The following is a 5490-nucleotide window of genomic DNA, read 5'->3' as shown; positions in this document are numbered from 1 at the left end:
ATTGGTGAAAAACCTTGGAATAAAATTTGACCAAATGCTATTCATGAAAAATCAAGTCAACGCAACTTGTGGAACCTGCTTTCCCCAAAAGTGGCTTTTAAATTTTTTTTTTCTTTGTCTTAGTTCCACCTTCAGGAAAACCCTAGTCCAGGCACTTTTTAATCTTCCTGCTTGGTCTTCCTCTGCCCCTATCTTATACCTTCTGTTGGCTTCACAGCAGGAAAAGGGCAATCTAAAAGCTATGTTGCCTGACTCATTAAGGCATTAAACAAGGTCCTTTCTTCTTATCTTCATTGTAGACTTTACCTTTTTTATTACACCAGAATGCTAGGGCCACAAATAAAGCCCTTCTTCAGATGGCAGGTATGTGCTCCTCCATCTTTGGTGACAGATCCACTTTGCATTTGGCCTTGTTTCATTGGAACAAGCTTCCTTTTCATATCCGTATCTGCTCAGATTTCATGAAATTCAAGAACTTGTTAAAAACATGGATGTTCTAGAGTGCATTAGTATCTGAACAGCTAAGCCCAAGATACTCCTTGGGGAGAGAGTTGCGCACTATTCCAAGTATAAAAAACATAAAAAGGGACTAGCTGATGTAGTCCATTCTGTGTCTCATCAGGTTGAAACTGTTGCAGCCTCCTGGTGGATGGGTCCTCGTGAAGAAGCATGTTCGGAAGATGTGTCTGGAGCCTAGGTGGCGTGGACCGTGTCAGGTTATCCTAGTGACGAATACTGCTGTCAAGTGTGGGGGTCTTCCACCCACACTCGTACAGTGGAGTGTCCTCTTGATGATGTGACAGTACCTCTTCCTGATGTGCAATCCACAACTGAAAGACAGTAAGAACAGAGTGCACAGAGTACTGAGGCTCGACAAGAGCCTGTGACAGCAAATTCTCAGCCTGAGGGGGGTCTTGGAGAACTAGCAATTGAGGAGCCTCAGACTGAACTACTACCTTAGCCAGACTAAGACCCTGATGAAGGGCCTATTGCTGTGTCACGCCGAGTAGAGACTGAGGACAGTTGGCCGTGGAGGCAAGAGAGAGAGATTATTATTGCCCACAGAATGAGGACTGAGCACTGTCCCAGAGGATACTGAGGATTCTGGCCTGAGTGACAGAGAAAGTGAAAAACCTGTACCCTAAAATCAAGAAGAGCTAGAGTGCCATGTCAGAGGTACTCATCCCCTGAATGGACATCATTTCCTGATGACAATTGCAAAGGGGAAACTTGTGATTTGAAAGACAAGAGTGAGATCCGAGTTGAGCCTCTATGAACTTGTTACAACCCGAACTGAGTTTGAACTTGTCTTCTCATTGAACAAACTGATTTGAAATATTTTTGACATGATCATTTGAACTGAACTTTGATTTGTAAATAATAAAAAGGACATTGTTTAAAAGAATTAAGAAGAGTCCCAAAGCCCGAGGCAGCATAAGGATCATAAGGGTGTCATATGGAAGAAGATGGAGTAAGGCTAAGGAAGTCTCACTAAGATTCTGGAAATAACTACACTGCATATTGTTTGAATTTTGTTTTGCCGTTTGCATAAGAAGAAACATACAGAGAAGACTCTGTTTGCTGGTAATGTCTACTCAGTGGTCTGATTCTAGAGAAGACATGGAAACAAATAACACAAACAGATGTAGATATATATTGGTAGTAATGTTGTTTGTTATTGCTGTAGTATTAATTGTTCTCCTTGTAGGATTATTTTCACCTACCTCTTCCGGAGTAGTTGAGCTTAAACATAGTGTTACCCCTAAGACCAGGAGTCCTACATATAATAGCTAGCACACACTTGATTATAAAGCTTTGCATGTAGATGCATATAGAGGAGATTATTCTTCAACTGCTTATTTTAAATTGCTTTATGAATATGTTGACACTATGTATGCGAAGGCCTGTTATGTGTGTACGCAGATACCTGTGTCAACAGCACCCGATCTCTGAAACGCTAAGCAGGGACCCTTCAGGAGAGGGTCATTGACAGTGAAAGCTGCTGTTTCAGGCCTCTTAGGCCTTGGCATGCCTGTGCACAAGGGGCCTGAAACTGCAGCTTTTGCTGCCTAAGGCCCTGGCCTGAATTCAGGCCAGGGCCTTAGGCAGCAAAAGCTGCAATTTCAGGTCTCTTGTGCACCAGTGTGCACAAACAAAAAACTAAAAATGAGGACTCACCTGGGTCCCCGTTGCCAGCGGCCTGGCGCTCTGCCTTCCTTTGCCCCCTGCATCTGGGTCCAGCCCAGGCTGCTGGCGGAGGGAGGATTGGGTGGAATCCTCCTGGATCCAGAGTTACTGGCACCAGCTCTATCGCCGTCGGGATGAGACTGCTCACTGCAGCCCAGTTATGAGAACACAGCGCAAGCGCAGACAGTCTGTGCTTGCACTGTGTGGCCCATAACTGAGCTGCAGTGCGTACATGGTGAGCTCCACTCCACTGGCAAAGCTAGCGAATGTTTTGGGCTAACTCCACGCCCCAAGCAGAGCGCGTAGTGCCAAAAACTCAGTTAGCTTCTCCAGTGGAGTGGAGCTCGCCACCCACCCCTAATTATTATTTGGTATTTTCAGAAGTTCATTTGTTGAAGAATTTGAATCGTCATTTCCAGGCTAAGACAATGGAGATAGTTGGCATTTTCCTGAAGGTGATTATGACTTTGAACTTGGCTTCTGCTCATAGAAACAATCTGAAATGCTCTTTAACTGAAATTGAGAAGAAAGTTTTGGATTCAGTAGAAGATAGAGAGCAATAGATGAAAGGGGGCTTCGCTCTATGGAGTTGGAGGCGATCACGTCTCCGCTGGCTCAACCGAGTTTGACGGTAATGCGTCATACATACTGAGAATAGCATCAGCGGTTGAGTGATCCGGACTTTAAAACCTTGATGGCCCGCCAACATGCTGAGGGTGACACACCTGGCAGGGTATTGGTGTGATTATTGCAGACAGAGGTTCCCAAAACGCTGATAGGAGCCATCCAGGACCATAATGGGGATGTCAAAAACACTCAGATAGACATTAATGAAGTGTTTACCAGTTACTATGAACAGCTATACCCATCTGCCGGGGACGCACCTTTGCAGCTCATATGGGACTACCTGTGTGAGGGATCGCTTCCCACTTTAAATTCCCTACAGCAACGGGAACTGGAGCAACCCCTTCAGTTGGATTAACTTATATTAGCTACCTGACAAATGCCACAGGGTAAGTCACAGGGTATTGATGGGTTCCCGGCCGCATTTTATGCAACCTTTGGTGACGCCCTTACCCTTTGCCTTCTTGAGGTTTATAGAGAAGCACATGAGCGTGGCATTCTTACAGCCTCACTCAGAGAAGCCCTAATTATTGTACTATCAAAGCAAGGCAGAGACCCCATGGAGGTGGGCTTTACAGTACACTCTCCTTGCTTAATATAGACTTTGAGATAATAAGCAAGGTCCTCGCTAATAGACCACTTCCACTGTTGAGAGCATTAATACACTCAGATAAGAACAGCTTTTTGCCGGGTAAGGCCACACATTTCAAGATCAGACACCTTTGACATGTCGTGAATGCCTCAGTGGTGGGGCTGGGCCTCCCAGTGGTGGTCTCCTTAGATTTTGAAAAGGCATTCGACAACCTTAGTAGGAAATTCCTACTTCAGGATTACAAGTCTTTGGCATGGGTCACAACTTCCTAAGGTGGATTAAGCTATTGTATACTACCTCGGAGGCCAGGGTCCGGACAGGCCAGTGTATCTCACTCTCCTTTAATATAGAACGTGGCACTTGTCAGGTCTGCTCTTTGTCACCAGTGTTGTTTGCCTTGGCAATGGAGCCTCTGCTGTCAGATTACATAAAAAGGGTGAAGACTCTGGGAGTTCAGGTGGCATCTGTCCTGCATATTGTCTCTTATATGCTGATGATGTCCTTATTTACATACGGGCCCATGTTTTGACCTTTGCACACTTATATGACCTACTTGCAGGGTTTGGAGATTTAGACGCACTGCTTTCTTTTCCTGACATATGTGCTTAATATGGTAGAGGGACTGGCCATTTTCTCTGTTATTCGGCGCTGAGGGTGGGGATCACTAGTTTCTGGCCCCAGGGACTGGCAGAACTCCCAAAACAAGTGGGACTTCAATGAATACAGATGAAGGGCATGGGACGCAGGGCAATTTCAATCTTATATACAGCACTACATAATTGTAAGGGGGGGCCCTCCAGCTCAAAGTCAGGCACACTGGGAGGACTACCTGTCCTTGATACTCACTCCCCAACAATGGTTTATGGCCCTTGAACAAGTCCAACAAATCTCCAGCAAAGCACATCTGAAATACACGCAATTTAATTATGTACACCAGACCTAACTCACAACATATCAACTCAGCAAGATGTTTCCTGAGACACAACCCAAATGCCCTAGATGGAAATTGAACTGCTCACCCTTTATTCACATGGTTTAGGACTGTCCCCCACTATAACACGCTTGGGTTCAGGTAATGGAATTGATCTCAGATATCATAGAGGTACCGATTTCTCTGAACCCGCTGATTAGCTTTCTGGGTTTCATGTCACGCGCAAAACAGAATAAACTTTATCTAAAATTCGTAGACCTGGTGACTGTATTATACAGACGCCTAATCACTATCCAATAGAAGGCCTGCACGCCCCTTTAATAAATAATTGGCTCCGAGTGACCTACAAGTGGGCAGTGGCTTAAGCAGAGGTCACAGATTGCAAGTGAATGCTAGCCCCATCACGACCTGGGACGGGTATATGTTAAATTTATCCAAGAAATTACACACACTTGAGGACGACTGATACTATCTGTGGATGGTCCCATGAGGTGCCCAGCTAGCATCAAGAGTATGTCTGAGACATTGCTTCCAGTGCCGGCTAGAACATACTGTTTTATCCCTAATGTACATACCTCCATGCCATAAAGGATGCACCCCTTTTATCTGGGTTTTGTAAAGTTACATATCTTTACCCTGCCCCCTTCTCTCCAGACCTCTGCAAAATTTAGACATATTTTACTTGCTTCTTCCTCCAGACAGATACTTGTTGCATAAAGGTTATATTGTTTCTTGGTGGCACTATTTCTGTAATGAGATTTCTTTTATTGGCTTATCCTGTGATTATCTCGCTGTTTTGAGACCTTTCTTTCCTCAGGTACACTTATTTCTACTACATTATATTGGCTTTGAACTCTTGCTCGGCATTTGCTGTGATGCCAGCTGTCCTCAATGTCACTTGAATTATTATGCTGCCCATATATCATGGACTTTGCATGACTCCTCTGTATATGTTTATGGACTAAAATGGCAATAAAGAATTATATTAAAAAAATAGATGAAAGGGGGAAAACTGGATGGGATCAGAACTATAAAGGACTGTGGCATGAGGAAGAAGCAAAACAGAGATTTAGGAGTTATGCCTGCACTACTTATAGTTTGGAAACATTAAGGGAAATTATGTGCGAGTAGGAATCAGTCTTCCCTTGACACCAAG

This window comes from Pleurodeles waltl, chromosome 6 (assembly GCF_031143425.1).
Source record: "Pleurodeles waltl isolate 20211129_DDA chromosome 6, aPleWal1.hap1.20221129, whole genome shotgun sequence".
Taxonomy (NCBI): domain Eukaryota; kingdom Metazoa; phylum Chordata; class Amphibia; order Caudata; family Salamandridae; genus Pleurodeles; species Pleurodeles waltl.
Note: the sequence above shows the minus strand (reverse complement) of the source record.